Consider the following 18,118-nt stretch of genomic DNA (forward strand, 5'->3'; position numbering starts at 1 on the left):
TGCTCTAGAAGCCGGGGCTACAGCAGGGATCAGCACAGACAAAAATGCCCGAACTCATGGCCCTCAGGGAAGGAGTGCGAAGCCAGACAATCCACAGGTGAAGAAAGATGATTTTAAACAATGCTCGTTACTACAGAAACGGTAAAACAGGAGGATCGCGAACTGCGGAAGCTGAGGGCTCAAGAAAAGCCTCTCTGAGGGGCCCTTGTCTCTCTCTCCAGGTGGGATCCTTCCATGCCTTCCAGAACAATCCTGGGCCCTGAGGGGCTCAGCTGGTCCCCCAGCCACCTGCCAATCACCACTACCGAGGCTTGTGGTCCAGGCAGCCTTGGGGCCCCCAGACCAGCGGACAAGGGCTGCCCTGGGTCAAGTGCTCCCCACCTGGTCACCGTTGGGGCTGTGGCCAGGGTCCCTGGCTGGACTGTCTTCACTTCATCCTAGAGCTGGTGAGAAGCAGAGGGAGGATAAGGCAGGTGCTGCTATACCCCTGTTTTACAGTTGAGGAAACCGAGGCCTGCACGGAGGGCCCCAGCTGGCAGAGGCACAGGTGAAATTTGCACAGGCAGAGGTGGAATTTGAACATAGGTCTGTCTGATTATTTTCTGAACAAAAAATCAGGCCTCTGGTCTCCTGGAGACTGCAGGAGAGTCTCCTTAGCTTGGGACTGGTTGTCTTTACAATCTCGAGAGTCATGAGAAGCAAACTGGTGCTGTTTGAGGATTACTGGTGCCAGGTGCTGTGCTAAGTACCGGACCTGAGTTATCCAATTTTAGCCCCAGCACAATGTGATAAGGTGAGAACTGTCATTGACGTTGCCATTTTGCAGACAGGGTAACTGAGGCCCGGTGAGGTTGAGTGACTGGCCCAAGGCCACACAGGGTGGGACAGTGGGGCTGGGATGTGAATGCCTCAGGGTCCACATGTTTAACTTCTTTCTGTTCCTGTCTCTCTGATTGGGGTCATAAATCTTATGATTGCCAGGTTATGCTGAGGGTTCTGCATGCATTGTCCCATGTCAGCCTCATTACACTCTCTTAAGTCATCGGTCTTCCTATGACCCTCCCCTACACTTTTTACAGATAAGGAAACTGAGGCTTCAAACAGGTGAGTCATAGCTGGGAGGTTGGGAAGTCAGGATTCAAACCCAGACCAGCTCACCCCAGAGCCCAAGTACTTCACCTCCCAGTTCTCCTTGCCAGTCTAATGTATTGTTTGTACCCCCCAAAGCCCACAGAGGCTGGGGGTGTTCCCCTGCATCGCAGATGGGCACACTGAGGCCCAGGAAGGTGTTCAGTGTGACTTGCGCGGTTGCCGGCTGTTGAGAGAGGCCTGCTCCCCTGCCCCCTCACTGAGGAGGGCACCTGGCTGGGGTGTGGTGACAAGGGGGTGGCTGAGGAAGTGGGGACAGGGTCCTGGGCGTGTCTGAGGGCTGTGCAGGGCTCCAGGGGGAAGACCAGCTCTGGGACACAGGAGCCTTCATCTCCCTCCATGACACACCTGGACTTGGCTCTGGATCCAACCCTGACGGGGGTCTTACTTCCCTTCAGGGCAGGGGCTTAGTGCCCTACTAGCCTTGTGACCTTCTCAAGGTCACCCTCTCTGAAGCTGTTTCTTCTCTGTGAAACAGGGTCCTGGTGTCTGGCCGGGTCTGCGACACAGACGCTTATTGAAACCTGCGATGTGTCTGGTGGCTGGAAAGGGGCAGCTCTTGCCTGGCTCCCCCTTGTCCTCTGCTCAGGAGGCAGCAGGATGAAGGGGTACCCCAGACACCTGCCTGGGGGGTCGGCAGAGCTGTGTGGCGGGGGGGGGGGGTGGCCTGTCTGGGCTACTCTGTTCCTCTCCCCCACCCAGGGACAGTGGCCAGCTGCTGCCCTTAGACCCGGGTTGGGGCCCTGAGGTCTGGCCATGACCTCACGGGTGCCAGAGAAGCACAGCCGGGCCCTCCCTGGCCCTCCTGGACACTGCCCTGGGTGACTGCACCTCCTGGGGGGGATTTGCTGTCAGTCTGAGGGCAGTGGCAGCAGAGGCCCAGAAGCCTTGGCAGTGGGATTAAGGTGGAGAAAAATGAAGCGTGGAAATCATTAGCTTCCTTGGTTGGCGAGAGCCGCCCTGAACGAACATTTGGGGCTTTTAAAATGAACATCAGCTGCAGGGACTGGTGCCCTGTGTCTGCCACAGCCCAGGCCGCCTTGTGGAATCCCAGTCCTGGCCCTCCTTCTTCTGTTGCTGCTCAGCCAACACTTACTGAGCACCTACTGTGGGCCAGGCCCGCAGCCAGGATGGAGGCAGACTCCAGCCAGAGAGCAGCAGCCCTGTGGCGTGAGCGCAGCCGCAGAGGCCCTGGTGCCAGCAGGGGAGGAAACTGGCTGGGCAGGGCGGGCCCCACCACCTCCTGGGGGGCTGTGGGAGCAGGGAGGGGCTGGGGGGGCAGGGCTCCCCAGAAGAGGGGCCTTAAGGGGTGGGATGGGCCCTCCACAGAGAGGGACTTGCAAGGGCACTGGGGTAGGAAAAGCTGGAGCAGGAGTGAGAACACACACGCCTCAGAGGCCAGGCAGGTGGCCTGGTGGGGACCAAGGCCAGCTGCAGGACAGTGTTCTGTCAAGAAGGCTGCCAAGCAGCAATGCATGGCGGGGGGAGGCTTCTGCCCGAGCCTCCTCTTTTCCAAACTGAGCTGATATGCGGATTTTTATGGGAAAATTCCCGATTTTTAAACGATGGGAATTAATTCTAATTAAAAACAAAAAATGCTATGGTGTCAAACCAAGCACGGCTTCGGGCTGGATTGGGCCGGTGGTGGGCCAGGAGTTTCTGATCTCCGGTGGCGGCGGTGGTAGGGGGCGTGGGGAGGCGCAGGCCGGTTAGAAGGGGGGCTCTGCGGAGGGAGGAGGTCGGGCAGGCTAGGCCGCGGGGCGGTGGGGTGTTTGCAAGGCGTGGGTGGGGCGGGCCTACCCCCGCCAGCGGCGCGGTGCGTGGGGGCTGGGCGCGGTGGGCGGGGGCTGGAGGCAGGGCCCCCCCCCCCCGCCCGGCGCGCCGCGGCCGCCCGCCGCCTCCATCCGGGCCTCTCCCCACCTCCCGCCCGCCCGCCCCCGCCCGCGCCCCTCCCCCGCCGGCGCGCACGGCTCCCGCCGCCCCTCCTCCGCCCGCCCGCCCTCCGCCCGCTCTCCCCGGCTCCCTCCCGGTCTCTCTTAAGTGCCATCGAGGGGCGCCGGGAATTGCAGCCAGTAAATCGCGTCCCACCACTCAGCAGCGGGGCCACCGCAGCGGCGCCGCCCGCGCCCGCCGGGAGCCCGCGCCGCCCGGGCGCCTCTCCAGGGCCCGCGAGGTCCGCCCCCCACCCGGCGCGGCGCTGCGCAGGGCCTGCCCCCGGGCCGGCCGGGGCGCGCGGGGCCCGCGCTGGAGGCGAGGACGCGGCGGCCGCGGGGCGCACGGCCCGGAGCGCGCGGCCCGCGCCCCCGCGCGCCCTGCCCGCGCCCGCGCCCCGCGCTCCGGAGCCCGGCCCCGCTGCCCGGGCTCTCCTGCGGGACCGATGCCGGCCCTCCGGCCGCCAGGGTAAGGGGACAGCGCGGGCGCGGCGGGGGGCGGGGGGTGGGCTCCCGCCCCGGGAACCTGGTGCCCGCCCCGCTTCTGCGTCTGGCACGTGGGGGCGTCTCAAGTTCCCTCTGGAGGCCGGACAGGTGGCGAGAACGCGGGGGTGTGATGCTCTAAGGCTGGCACTTACTGCGTGCCTACTGTGCGCCAGCCGCGACCGCTTCGTCTGAAGTGTGGGGGGTGTTTGTCCCCATTGTACAGATGAGAAGACGGAGGCTGAGAGCGGGCAAATAGCTCGCTTAGGGTCCCCAGCTAGCAAGTGGCAAGCAAGGATTTGACCCCGGGGCTGCTCGATGCTGTAGCTGGAGCTCACCCCTCCATGGTACACACAGCAACAGTGACAGTATGAATATTTCATTGTAGAAAAGAAGAAAAAAATCATCCATTGTCCCACCACCATAATGCAGCCAGTGTAAGCGTTTGGGTTTTTTATTTCGGCCTTGTTCTTTTTCCTCCTTTTCTTAAGAGTGTGTGCTTTGGAATCAGTCGGACCCTGGTTCCTTCCTGATTAGTGCCTGAATCTGAGAGGTTTTAAACAAGTCTCCTAGCTCTCTGGACTTGGGTCTCCAGCCTAGGAAAAAGGGGACACTCCCAGGGTTCCCCAGGGGAGTAGATGAGACCTAGTAGGTAGCCTTGAAGGAGGGGGAGGAGATGGGATGGTCCAGGGCCTGGAGGAAGGGACCATCCATCCAGCGGGCATTGATAGAGCACCTAGAAAGTGCAGAACCAGTGCTGGGCTGAGATGGGGGCAGCCCAGCCCATGTGCTTGCGGCAGGAGGGCTCTGTCCAGCATCCTGGCGCTGCCTAGCCCCATGCCCTGCCCTGCCAAGCCCCTTCCTCCCAGTGTCTGGCAAGGGACCAGCCCCCTGGCTTCACTTCTGCCCAAGGAAATGAACTACCTCCAGGAGGACAAGTCCAGTGCTGCTCAGAAGTTTGAACCTGGGGCCAACATTTGGGTCCTGGCCCTGCCGGCCCATGCCTGGGTTTTGTGGCCTGTTGGGCCCTTCCCAGGCTTACAAGTTTAGCATCAGGCCCAAATCCTTATCCTACCCCAGGCCTGTGACATCACTTCCACCCAGTACCCAAACTGGAGACCCCAGGCCTGTGGCCTCCCACATACCCCTACCTGCCTGTCCATCCAGTCAGCCCTGGGGTTCTGTTGGTCCTGCCCTCTTCCCTCCTTTCCCCTTCTGCCCTGGACATGCCATCCGTCCTCGGCCATGGCTGTCGGTCTGGGACACCATTGCCAAAGCTGTCTTTCTGAATGCAGCTCTGAGCTTCCAACATCCTCAGCTGTCCACGGACCTAATCTAGGCCAAACTCCTGAGCTCTCTCTTGAGGCCAGGCCTCTCCGTGGTCCCCGGGTCCACCTTTCCAGTCTCACCCCCTGGGAGGTGAGTAACCCTGACCTTAGAGCCCCTGAGGTCTGGGTCTTCCCTGCCTAAAATGGTCTCTCCCACATACATCCCCTTCTCCTGTCTTCTGACCTTCTGAGCTCCAGGACCCAGCCACCTCCCCCACTCCCTATGGCCCTCCCATACCCCACCTCCCTCTCAGGCGCCTCCCTCCCATGGGCACCCCCAGCTCTTGGCACATGCTTCCATCATGGCTCTCAGCATGGTAGGCTGCTTCCATCTTGGTCTCCCTCACCAGGCTGGGAGAGCTGGGGCCCGGGCTGATGTGTCCCCAGGGTCCAGCACTGGGCCAGGCCCAGAGTGGCCAGTGATCTTTGAGGAGTGAACGCTGGGGAGTCTGGCAGAAGTAGATGGCTCTCACAATCCCATCGGGCTGGACAGGAGCCTCCTGCCTCCAGGGGTCTCGCCTGTGAGCAGGGTGCCCTGTATTGAGGAGCCCAGGACTGGTTTTGGTCCCAAGTGCCTGCAGACCTTGACCCTCAACCTTGGCAAGTTCAGGGGGCCAAGGTCCTCTCCCATTTGGATTTGCTGGGGCAGTAATGAGGGGGAGGTGCTCAGGGGGAGGGGCCCTCTCTGCCCTGTCCCCCCGGACCCCCAGCCTCCTCTGCCCCATCAAGCCCACCCCATGTCCTCCCGGGGAACAGGGAGAGTTATGTCAGGCCCTCTGGCCGCGTGCCAGGGCTCCCCATGGAACTATAAATTGACCTGTCGGGAGAGGGAAGAGATTAATGTCGGCCATCTTCATTAGCGCGTCCCCCGGGGTGACGGCGTCTGCCCTGAGCTGGCTGATTGGAGAGGGTGTGAGTGAGTGTGGGGGTTGGGGGGCTCGCACCCACCCCCAGAAAGGCAAGGGGCAGGGGCCAGGGCCTGCGGAGAGCCACGGCCTCCTCCCACTGCTAGAAGGGCCGTCCCTCTGGCCTCTGCTCCTGGCAGCAGGCGTGCGCTTTGATGGAGGACCTGTGTGCTAATTGGGAGCAGAGATGCGCGCCCCGCAGCTCCGCGGGGCTCCCAGGCTGACACCGCCAGCTCAGCGGCATCTGCGGGGCCTTCATTAGAGGCTTTTTCCCTGACCAGAAAGGAGCCCGCTGCGGGCTGGGGGGGGCTTCTCTCCTCCCCTTCCCCCTCCCTTCCCCCTCCCCCGTCCCTTCTTTATTGCGTTGATGGAGAAGGAGGCAGCTCTGCGTGCGGAGATGATGAGGGATTGGAGGCAGCCATCTGAGTTTGAGACGTTGTGCGTCCCGATGACTCTGTGACCTTGGGTTAGGCCCTCGGCTGCTCCACATCTGAAGGTCCTTGTCCATGGAATGGGCATGGTTGCGCCCCTCTGGGTGGGGTGGGGGTGGCGGTGGGACAAGTGAGTTCATGTGCACTTGTCTTTGGAAATGAGGACTGGGCAGCGCCTGCGGCTGCCTAGGTTCAAATCCTGGTGCTGCTACCTCCTGTGAGATCTTGGGCCCTCTGCGCCTCAGTTTCCTCGTCTGGCGATGGCTGAGGTCCGGGGCTGGTCTCAGGCGGTGGGGTCCCTTTCAGCAGATGGAAGCAGAGCTTCTGTGCTGGGTGGGGGCTGCTGTGGGAAGTGATGCAGCAGCAGGTTGAGTGGCATTGGTTTGTTTCATCGTTTATTCACTCATTCATTCATTCATCCAGAATAGCCTCCTGTACCAGGGTTTTGTACCCACAGAGGTGGTTCAGAGTTGGCCTTGCCCTCTGACAGCCCCCTTGGAGAAACAGACCCAGGAACAGATGGGGACAGCCTGCATGAGCTGCTGGGACCCTTAGAAGGGAGTCTCCCTGGGCCTACGGCTATCTGGAAGGCTCTAAGGGGACCGGTGAGGTAGACATGGTGCAGCCTTTCCTTACAGACGTCGTTTGCACCAGAACCTGATATGGAGGGACCCAACTAGTCCCTGAGTTCCTGACCCACTACCCATCCCCCCCTGGGCTGTTGAACAGGGTGAGAGCGGGAGCTTTGCTGAGTGTGCAAAGACTGAGCCCCCCACCCCCCCAGGCCCACTCTCATTTCCTAGCCCTGAAGCTCTTCTGTGCATCCTGGGGTGGAGGGAGGGGGGGAGTTGACCTGATACCTGGTAGCACTGGCCTCAAGTTGGTACTCAGACTGGCTCCAGGGGCACCTGGCTGGTCAAAGGTCTGCATGAGGCTGGAGGTGGGCAGCAGCAGGCCAGGACTACCCTGTGGGATGGCTGAGAGTCACTCTCTAAGGCATGTGGTTTTGCTTTTCCAAGCCTCAGTTTCCTCATTTGTCCAACGGGGATCCCATGGTCCTAAGTGCCTAGCATACACTGCCACAGAGTAGAAGCAGATCAAGCATTGTTTTCATGGTCACTTCTATCCTTAGCTGCTTCAGCTCCTGATACAGCCCTTCCAGTAGTTTGCTGCCCAGAGAACCCTGGTTAAGTGAGGCATGGGCTTCTCTGTTGCCCTGAATCTCCCCATCAATAAGCAAGGAGGTACCAAGCACCCATCGTGCCCTGCAGAATGTTTGAACAAAAGGTGCATGGTTTTGGAATCTGAAACCCCAACTCTAAGTTTTGCTGTATAGCTGTCCAGCTGTGTGTCCTTAGACAAATCACTTAACTTCTCTGTGCCTCTGTTTTCTCACCTGGAGCTGCAATGAAATGTTGTAAACTTTAAACCACAGTGCAGATTGCGTTGACCAGTAAGTACTGGTGTGAGGACAAGCAGTAGACCAGGAGTGCAAGCCCTGGGTGGAGCTCCTGCCCCCTCCTGCCTTGCTGGGTGACTTTGGTCTAAACTCTTTGGCGGCATCTGTTAAAGGGGACTGTAGCATCTGCCTGCTTCACAGAGCTGTTCTGACAATAAAAAAGACCTGTGGTGGGAAGGACAGGGGCTGCTCGTGGGTGGTCCTCAAGGGCTGAATGCTTTCTGGAACAGCCCTGGCTGCTGAGGCATGTGACCTCCCGGGCCCCCCAGTTTCCTATCTGGAAAATGGGACCAGACACCCTGCTTGCCCTGATCCTTAAATCTCTGAGATTCTGCGTTTAATCAGAATTTTAGCCATTCTGTTTCTAATGTATCCGAATGTACTCCAGCCCAATTTAATAGGAGATGTGTTGAAATATACTGTCATCTGGACTTTGATATATAAAGATTGCCCTTTGAAAGTCACGTGTTGAGAGGCAGATGATGAAGAGGTGCCTATTGTTGCCGCCTCGTGCTGTGCCCAGCCCGTCCCGCCTGGCAGCCTCGGTCGCAGAAGCTGGCAACATGGCTGTCTGCCTCCGCCTCTCCCGAGCAGGCAGGAATCACTAACGCGTTAGCAGTTTCATTAAGCCTCTCGCCAGCCTCCCCGCCTCCCTCCTGGGCCTCCTCGGTAATTATTTTCCCAGCCCTTCCACTCGCAGCCCCTTAGCAAGCTCTTCGGGATTGGCCGAGTGGCCCCCCACAGGCCGGGCTGCTGGGACTGGGCTCTGCGGAGGGCCCCCTGGGCACCCCCCTCCTGACTTCTCCTCCTTGCCATTTAAGCTTTGTGTCCCCCTGAGGCCTCCGTGAAAATGCAGATCTGCTGCCTGCCAGGGGTGACGGTTAACCCATTACTGCACACCCAGCACGGGAGTCTCTGTGCAGCCAGCCTCCATCCAGTCGGCCGGAAAGTTTCTCAGGCCTTCTAGGGCTGTCACGGAGTGGGCGCTGGGGGCCCGGCTGTGAGGGAGACCGAATACCTTGTGCTGCAAAACTGAACATTCGGGGTGGCGGCGAGTGTCGGGGGCCGTGTGGAGACCGAGGGAGGTGTGCACAGAGGCCGGAGGGGGTCATCTTCCTGGGACTCACGTCCCCACCTCTTAGGGTGAGCCAGGCGGGTCCCAAACGCCCCATTCCCCTGCCACAGTGACTGGCTGAAAAATGAGCACATGGTCCATCTGAGCCAATCAGAGGCTTCCCTGGAGCGTTACCTTAGAACTGAGCGTGCAGGGACTGAGACCTGCACCCCAGGCCTTTGGGCGACGTGGCTCTGGTTGCTGAACCTGGAGGGTGAACGTGGGGCTGCCGGCTGCCCTCTTCCACAGCCGCGTCTAGGGGTGGGAATCCTGGATAAAGTCATCCCGTGGAGGGAGGCAGAGCCAACACGGAAGGATAGGTGACTTTATCCGGGCCACTAGATCCAGCTATGCCTGAAGCCACCCCTGGAATTTTTAGTTCTCTAAGCTGACACGTTCCCTTTTTTGCTCAAGCTGTTTCGAGTTGTGTTTCTTTCTCTTGCACATCCTCTCCCTGGATGGCCTCAGCTTTAACCAGCAGCTCTAGATGCCCCTGGAGCCCTCCAGCCAGAGGTCCTCCAGCTTAGCGGGGAGTCCTGACTGATGCAGGAGAAGAATCAGGCAGGATTTTACAAAAGAGGTGACTTTTGTTTTTTTTTTTTTTGAGACAGAGTCTCGCTTTGTTGCCCAGGCTAGAGTGAGTGCCATGGCGTCAGCCTAGCTCACAGCAACCTCAAACTCCTGGGCTCAAGCAATCCTCCTGCCTCAGCCTCCCGAGTAGCTGGGACTACAGGCATGCGCCACCATGCCCGGCTAATTTTTTCTATATATATTAGTTGGCCAATTAATTTGTTTCTATTTATAGTAGAGGCGGGGTCTCGCTCTTGCTCAGGGTGGTTTTGAACTCCTGACCTTGAGCAATCCGCCCGCCTCGGCCTCCCAGAGTGCTTGGATTACAGGCGTGAGCCACCGCGCCCGGCTAAGAGGTGACATTTTTGAGTTGGGTCCTGAAGGATGAGTAGGAGCTTGTCCAGCAGAGAAGAGGAGAAAGAGCTCCCAGGCACAGGGAACAGAGTCAAAGGCTGGGAGGTGCGAAAGCACAGAACGAGAGGGGCAGACGCCAAGTTCTTGCTGTGGCACCAGGGCTTATAAGCGGAAGTGACCGGCAGGGAGGTGGAGGGTGGAAGCTGGCGGAAGGCCGTGAATGCCAGGGGACGAGGGGTGTGGGCTGAAGGTGCTGAGGACTGTGGGAGGGACAGGCAGGGAGAGGAGGTGCCAGGGAGAAGAGAAATGGGAGGGAAGGGGCAGGGAGGCATGGTGGTGCAGGGTGGCTGTGGGGGTCGGGGAGAGGAGGAGGGAGGGCCCGACGGCAGGGGCCGCGGTTGCGAGGAAGCAGCACCCGCAGAGCCACAGGAACCCCGGGAACGTCAAATCTGACGGTGTCGTGGAGATCGGCAGTTCCTGCAGCCATTCACTGAACGGGTGTGTGGAGTACCTGCTAGTGCCATGCTCTGAGGACACAGGAGTGACCATGCACACACGGCCACTGTGTCTGCCGCTCCCAGGCTGATGACACGCAAGGCCGAAGATACCTGAAAATGGGAACAGAGTCGAGTCGGGTGCTGTGCGGTGGTGGTCAGGGTGGGGTGGACGCGTGGGCACCACAGGCCTGGGCGCTCTGGGGAGGCCTCCCCAAGAGGAGACGTTTGAGCTGAGACCTGAAGGACGGGTGTGCCAGCCGTGGGGAGAGTGGGGGAAGAGAGCGGCAGAGGCAGGTCCGAGTTCGGCCTGTCTCGGGGCGGAAAGGAGGCCAGCGTGGCCGGCTGGAGCACGGTGCATACAAGGTGCGTGTGGGCACGCAGGGGCCAGATATGGGTGCAGGAAGGGCTTGGGGCTTTATTCTCCTTGTGGTGGGGAGTCTTTAGAGGGTCTCAGGTAGGTCTGGAGGCAGAGGCAGGGGAAGGAGGGAGATGGCAGTGGGGCCAGCTGGGAGAGTCGTGTAGTGTAGGGAGGTGGGGGAGAGAGAGGGCCCCTGGGGCATGAGGTGCCAGTTGTGGAGATGGGGTGATTAGGGCAGGCCTAGGCTGAGGGACCTCTGGCTGGAGGCCTCCAGGGGCATCTGGAGCTGCTGGTTAAAGCTAAGGCCATCCAGTGGCAAGGGAAGTGGGAGCCAAGGTCCAGCCTGGGCCCTGGAGAGGGGGAAAGGGAAGATATCTGGGATGGTTTTCCCCGCCTGACCACCTGAGCCGTGCCAGGTGGGTGCAGCGTGGGGTGTGAACGCTGTTTGTTGCCCTGGACACTGGCAGTTCTTGCCGCCACCGCCGCTGCCCGCACATCCTGGCTGGAGCACGTTAAGTGAGACGGTCTGCTGCTTGCAGCCGTGCTGCCCTCTGCAGCGAGGAGCTCACCCAGGCTGCTCTGCTTTTTGGCGCCAGCTGGTTTGCTCTGCTGGAGGAGGCCGTGCTAACAGGGCCAAGGTCACAGGTTGCAGCCTGCACGGGTGGCAGGCTGGCTCCCAGACCTGTGGGTGGGTGCCGGGATAGTGCTCCTGCGCCTGTGGGGAGGGGAGGGGTCCTGGCTGGCCGCAGAGCTTGGTTGCCCACCATGGGGTGAAGGTGGGTGGGGGCCAGGCTGATCTGGGTGGGGATAGGGAGTGGTCTGAATGCTGGGGGGCCCCACCTCAGAGCTGGAACCCTGAAAGGCTTCCTGTTACCCCCTCCACGACCGGGCTGCCTCCCAGTCTCACATCCTGTGCTCCTGCCACACTCAGCAACTATACCGAGAGGTCCCCAGGGCCCTGTTATTTCTTGCCACCAGGCCTTTGCCCCTGCTGTGCCTTCTGCCTGGAACGCTTCCTCATCTCCCTGCCCCGCCACTCTCTGCTCAGGGTCAGGGGTAACAGATGCCCCCACTGTGTCCCTGTAACCCTCTGCCAGTCAGCGTTCATTCAGCAGATTTATTCAGGGAACAAGGACATTGCAGCCCTATTCTGCACGGATACGGCGCTGGGGGCAAGGTGGGAGGCACACATTTGTGAATAAAGCAGACCAGGCCCTGCCCTGGAGGAGCTCACCGCAATAGGAACGACAGTGTGTGGTGTTGGCTTATTGGCAGAGCTGTGCAGAAAAGCTGAGGGTGCTGGAGAGAGGGTGTGTTGGGGTGGGGGAGTGGTGTCAATGGAAGCAGGGTGGTCAGGGAGGCTTTTGTCTGAGACCTGAGGGAAGAGAAGCTGCCAGCCATGGGAGGTGTAGGGGTGAGTGAGAACATCCAGGTGGGGCTGTTTGCTTTCTTGTCTGTCTCCCTTACTCCTCGTGCCTAGTGGGGGCCCACACAAAGCTGGGATCTTTGCTGGGCTGAGCCGATGTGGGCAGGGCCGGGTGCCAGTGTCCCCACAGAGCCCTGATCCTAGGAGTGTAGGCAGAAGCCAAAGCCGGCTGCATTATGCGCCCAGAGACGTGCAGCTCCGGCTACTGTGTCCAGCCAGGGCCTGAGATGTGGGACGGGCACGGAGTCTTGGGCCCACAGGTCTGGGCCCTGCAGGATTCACTCTTGCTGAGCGCCAGAGTAAGGGTTCCCTGAGATGACTCGTACGAGGGGCTAAAACTCCCACCAGATGGACAGACAGACAGGGCCAAGGAGCCCTCGTTCCTGGGGTCAGACCCTGCCCCCTCACAGGCTGTGAGACCAGTCTCAGGGGCGTTACTCAGTTTGAGCCCCCGTGTCCTCACCTGTAAAGTGGGGGTGACAGTGCCCCCCTGTGAGGCTGCTCAGTGATTAAATGAGGTGACACTTAGGGTAGCACCAGGCTCAGGATAGGCGCTGGGCGTGTTGCCGTCACCGCTGTTGTCATTCTTGGCGTCTGCCGAGTGTGTAGCAGACGGGGCTGTTGTTGGTTCGGAGTCTCGTCCCTGCAGCCCTGTGCACTGCTGCCCCTCCAGCTTCTAGAGCAGCGAGTGTTTGCTGACTGGCTGAGTGAACTGGCTGCGCCAGCGAGCAGCTCCCAGGCGGTGGGGAGGACGGGGCACAGGCCAACCAGCCTGGCTTCCCCCGGGTGGGCCGACCGTGGGGATTCCAGCCATGCGTCTGCCCCCTGGCCCTTCACCGGCTGGTCCTGGGACACCAAACCTCTTGTGGCCTCCGTTGCCTGCTCTGTAAAATGGAGCCTCAGATGGTCCTGACACACAGGCGCTGTCCCCAGGGCATTGGAGAAAATGATACTAAAGGGCCCTGCACTGTCAAGGGGAATGTTATGTCGAATCGGCTTTGTCTGGCAGCTGGTCCAGGGCCTCTCGGAGCCTGTTCCCACAGGAACCTGCCTTAAGCTCCAGCCCCCGGCAGGGGCCGCCCCTTGGCCTGGGTTCCCACCGTGCTTGTGCCTGTATCCCAGTGGGCCCCTGGAGGAGCCGCCTTGGTGGGTTGGCACTGCCCCCGAGGGGAGGCCCTGGGCCAGGACTGGCACGCAGTAGGTGAGCAGGAAGGGTCTGATTCAGGGGCACCTGAAGGCCTAGCCTCGGCCTGGCTTCCGCTGCTGACCCCTGTGTGTAGCCTTGGGCAGTGAGTCGCTGACCCAGCACCTACTGTGCGCAGAGCTGGGAACAGCACACTGTGTGCTCTCAGGCTTGTGGCTGGGGGCAGGCAGGCTCGCAGGGGCCTGGGTGTGAGGGCTTTTATCCCTTTCCCCCATTTCTTCTGAGGCAAGTGGAGATCTCTGGCTCTTTACGGATAGGGACACTGAGGGCCAAAAAGGGCCGAGGTGTGAGGGAAGCCAGGTGCTTTTGTGCGTCTGTGTGACCTGCGTTCACGGCGCAGTGGCCGCCAGCCAGGCCTGTGCACAGCCTGGCACGCGCCATCCTCTCAAACCCGCCGCACACTGAGGCTGCTCCTGCCACTGTCTCTCTTTTGCAGATGCAAAAACAAAGACGAAGAGAGGCGGAGTGATGCCACCAGGCTTTTGTTCTCTTTTACTTTTTCTTGGAGGTGTAACTTAGTACAGAAAAGTGCAGACGTCCTGTGTGTACAGCTATAGATAGCTGTGTGACCTTGTCCAGATCCAGACCTGGGACGTCTCCAGTGTCCCTCCTGTCATCACCCACCTGCCTCCAGCAGCCCCCTGCCTATGCCCCTGGCATTTAACAGCAGAGGTTGGCTTCTTCTGTCTCTGCATGTCGTGTAAACGGAACCGTGTAGCATGGCTCCTTCCTGTTAGCGTGACGTCCGTCTGTGCTGCAGCTGTGTCAGAAGTTGGCAGAACTGAGATTCGAACCCTCCCGCCCACTCCCCACAGCACCCAGAGTGATTGTTCCTGCTGACAACCCTCTAGTGGCTCCTGTCACCCTCAGAACGAGACCCAGATCCTCCCCCTGGCCTGGCCTGCATCAGCTCCTGCATTCATCGCTACCTTCCAGCCCCATGCATGGACCTTTTGTCCTCAAAAGCCCTAAGCTCCTTCCTATCTCAGAGTCTTTGCACATGGGGTTCCCTCGTCAGCTTCCCTGTGCCTGGCTAATACCCTCAGGGCCCAGCCAGCGTGTCACCTCCTCCAGGGAGCCTGCTTGGACCTCCCCTGACCAGGTGGGGCCCTTCCCGTGGATGTTATCAGGCTAATTCCTGCTTTTTCTATTAAAACATTGCCCATGTCATTTGTAACTAATTATCTGTTAAGCGTCTGCTCTCCCACTAGACAGTGAACTCTGGGAGGCAGGGATGGTGTCTGCTGAGTTCACGGCTGCGTCCCCAGCACCGTGCATTGATTCATTCACTCTTCCTCCCGTCATCTGTTCATTCAGCAGATACCGAGTGCCTGGTGTGTAGCAGCATCTTGCTAATATTTGTTGAGGGAATGAGTAGATGGATGAATGAATGAAGGTCCCTCTTGCCTCTAAAGCCCATGTTCTTCTACTACATTCCACTGTCTTCGATACCTCTCTCTCAGCCTCGGTTTCCCCAGTTGTTGAATGAAGGAGCTAGACCTGCCCCTTCTGGCCGAGTTGGGGTTCTGAGGACGTGGAGCAGGTGAGCTGGCTTTGGCCGGCAGACGCCTGGGGCAGCCCAGCTGAGCAGGGAGGCGACCCCAGGCTATAGGCAGGGTTTGCCCTCACACAGCAGTGTCCGCTGGAGTGCTGGCCCCAGTGCTCGGCAAAGTGCGCTCCATGCTGGCGTTGCCAGAGCCCCCGACGCCCTGTTGGGGTGCGGGACTCCAGGCCTAGACATATCAAGGGACTGGCCAAGGCCATTCTTTTGACCCTAGCCTCAGAGCTCCAAGCTCAGCCTCCTGGGCCTTGAAGGCAGAAAAAGGGGCTGCCTGGGTGGAGGTGGCACTGGGAGTGGGGGGGTGATGGGGGCCCTGGTAGACCTGGCTTCAGGGCTGGCTTAAGCCCACATGGCTGTGTGCTTTGGCTGGATCACTTCTCCTCATGAGCTCGGTTTCTCCAGCTGGAAAAACGGGAATGACTTTTGTGATCCTCCTCTCCCCCCACCCCCCAGGCCCGCTGAGGCTCACAAGCTCTCAGGGAGCACACAGTAGGTCTCTGTGGGGCCAGCTGTTTCCAGGGCGCAGCCAGCCCGGGCCTTGGCTGGGAGCTGTGTAGCGCGAGGTGGCTCAGCGGCTGAGCGGCTTGTCAGCCTGGCGGGCGGGTGTCCTGGGGCTGGGTTTGATTAGTTCAGGTTGACAGTCGCGCTCCGCGGCACTGCCGGGAGGGGAGCCCGTGATTACCCTAATGAAGCTTGAACGCAGTTTGTCATCCAAACAGCTGGTTCGTAGCTGCGCTGCTGCCAGCTGCCCGGCTCAGCCGTGCAGCCGCATGCCCAGTGCCTAGGGCTGCCCCAGCCCCGAGCAGCCCTGCTGCCAGGGTGACCAGGGCAGGAGGCGGTAGCTCCAGATAGGCTGTGGGGCAGTCCCAGGGGAGTGGATGGGCCACCTGGGGCGGGGGGCTTGGCAGAACCTTGAACTAATGAAGCAGGGAAGCTTCTCAGGTCACTCATGGGCACCCTGTGATCCTAGACCTCAGTTTTCCCATGTATAAAGTGGGTATTGGGGATGTTACAGCTTTAAGTTTCTGATTTCAGGCTGAGATGTCACCTCCTCTGGGAATGTCTCCCAGACCCTATAGGCTGGGTCCAGGGGCCTCCACAGGCACCCACAGCCTTCAAGGCAGGCCCCTTTGCCCCCAGTGGCCCTGTGTTGTCACTGATGGTCTAGAGAGTTGGCATGTCTCATTCATTCACTCACTCACTTATTCATTTGTTCAATAAATATTTAACGAGAGCACACAGCAGTGGGCAAGTGAGTCACTGCCCTGCCTTTGTGGAGCTTGCAGTCTGATGGGGAGTCTCATAGGGCCTTGACCTCATCTTGGGGGCTGGGGGGCGCCTCCCGGAGGATGTAGCATCTGAGCCCAGAAGAGCCGGTGGGGAGAGGAGCACAGGGAAGAGTGTTGCAGGCATGGACAAAGGCCCTGAGGTGGGGGAGACGGTGTGGAGTTGGGAGGGATGTTAGGTGTCTGGACGCACTGAGGTGCTGGTGCTTCCCAGGGAAAGGGCTTGTGTCACAGCCTGTGCTGGCAAGTTCAGTGTGTTCTCCCGTCTGCCCTCTCCGGCAGCCCTGGGAGGAAGAGTCATTGCTCCTTGCTGATGATGAGGAAACTGAGGCCCTGGCGCCAGGGGCTGTCTGCCCAGCCTGGAGTGAGTCTGCAGGGCACTCAGATGAGGTGGGCGGACCTCTGGCCTCTTCCAGGGCCGAAGGCCAGTGAGGGGCCTCCACTGGATGTCTGAGTGGGTCTCTGGTCACTGTGGGCCAGGACCTGTGTTTGAACTTGGTGCCCCCTGAGTCTCCTCGTTCCACTGCCCGCCGTGCTCACAGCCTGTTTGAGGCCACTCTCTTCCTCCTGGCTTTGCTTGGGGGTGAGGCAGGCAGGGGGAGGAAGGGGCCTCACGTGGTGGGCGGTGGGCACTGGCCCACACCCAGGAGCCCCTGGCCTCCCCGACGGCCACCCCTGAGTTGCTTCCTGGTCTCCTGTGCCACCGCCCGTGGCTGGCCCACCGTCTCCACCCTCCCGCTTACCATAGTGGCCTCCTGGCCGGCATTCCAGCCTCTGTCCCCTACCGCCATCTGGTTCCCACCCCGCTTTTGTATCTTTGCTCCTTCCACCCTCTGCTGCCTGGGGCTCCCTGTGACCCCAGCGCAGAGCCCGGTGTTTACGGCCTCCCAGCCTTGACCCCCTCCTCACTTAGCCTGCGTGACCTCCTAACTCCTGAGTAACATGGCCTCTTCCCCCTGGAGACGGGAGCATGGGACCCTGTGTCCTACACGGCCCTCTGCCCTGCGGCCTTGTCCCAGAGGCTGTGTTCACGGCCGGTGCCAGACAGCAGCGCTCACCCGCACAGCTGGGCAGGCGGGAGCAGCCCTTGGCAGCAAGAGCGCCGGGGAGGAGGGATAGGTTTACGGTCTCTGCGGGAAGGGAGGAATTCCCACGGCGCCGCTCCCTCCTCATCTATTGCTGCTCCGTGTGCCTGCTGCGGCCGCCTGCCTGAAGAAGCGGTGGCTCTGGAAGAGAACTGGCTTATCTGATGCCCCTGCTTCTCTGGGGCTCTCAGAGACCCCTGTCCCTGCCCTGGCTCAGACAGGGTTGGGAAGGTGAAACTGCCGAACTGGAGGTGCAGAGCGAGTGGGGGTGGTGGGAGGCAGGTGTGGGCACAGTGGGCACCAGCAGGCCCAGGCCTGGGTCGCTTGGTACAGGCGTCTCAGGCCTCCCTAATGGTGGGCGGGGAGGCGCAGGGCGAGACCAGCCTTGGCCAGGGCTGGCGAGAGAGCACGAGATGCCTGTGGTCTGCCCCCGGCCCAGCCTGTGCCCTTTGTCCTACCCAGAGTTCCCTTCCCCGGCCGAGGCCTGAGTCAGGGGCGTCCTCCAGGGCCTGGACCGGCCTCGGCACGGGGATTTGGTGAAAGAGTGAACAGTGACGCCCCCGAAGCTGCGTTGGGCCCTAGGGGGCTGCGCTAAGCTTGTCACATGTGTCACCCCCTTGACTCCACTGTGTGAGGTAGTGTGGTCCATCTCCCATTTTGCAGATGAGGAAACTGAGACGCTGTTTAAGTGACTTGCCCAGGGCCACACCGCTGGGGAGTCAGGGGGTGGGGGGCTGGAGTTTCATCCTGGGCGCTGTGAAGCTAGAGACTCCGCTTGTAACCAAAAGATGGTTCGGACTGGGGCTGGACAGGTGAGCGGACCGCGTTCAAGGCGGGTCGTAGGCGGGAGCGTGCGTGAGGACAGGCCCGAGCGCTGCGGGACTGGGCGCCGCCCCAGTCTCAGGGCGGAGCTGCCTGCACACACCCTCAGTGGGCCTAGACCTGGGGCCGTCAAGCGACTGGATCTGAAGGCACCA

General features: G+C 60.6%; 1 protein-coding gene across 1 annotated transcript in view; it reads left to right on the forward strand.

The window, feature by feature from the left end:
* Positions 1–3,487: 3,487 nt before the first annotated feature.
* TCF20 (transcription factor 20) overlaps positions 3,488–18,118 on the forward strand; it is a 169,081-nt gene continuing 154,450 nt past the window's right edge. The window contains exon 1 of the mRNA XM_012741805.3: positions 3,488–3,549. The gene's annotated coding sequence lies outside the window, so the exon portion shown is untranslated. The remainder of the gene's footprint in view (positions 3,550–18,118) is intronic.

Source organism: Microcebus murinus, chromosome 10 (genome assembly GCF_040939455.1).
Source record: "Microcebus murinus isolate Inina chromosome 10, M.murinus_Inina_mat1.0, whole genome shotgun sequence".
NCBI lineage: Eukaryota > Metazoa > Chordata > Mammalia > Primates > Cheirogaleidae > Microcebus > Microcebus murinus.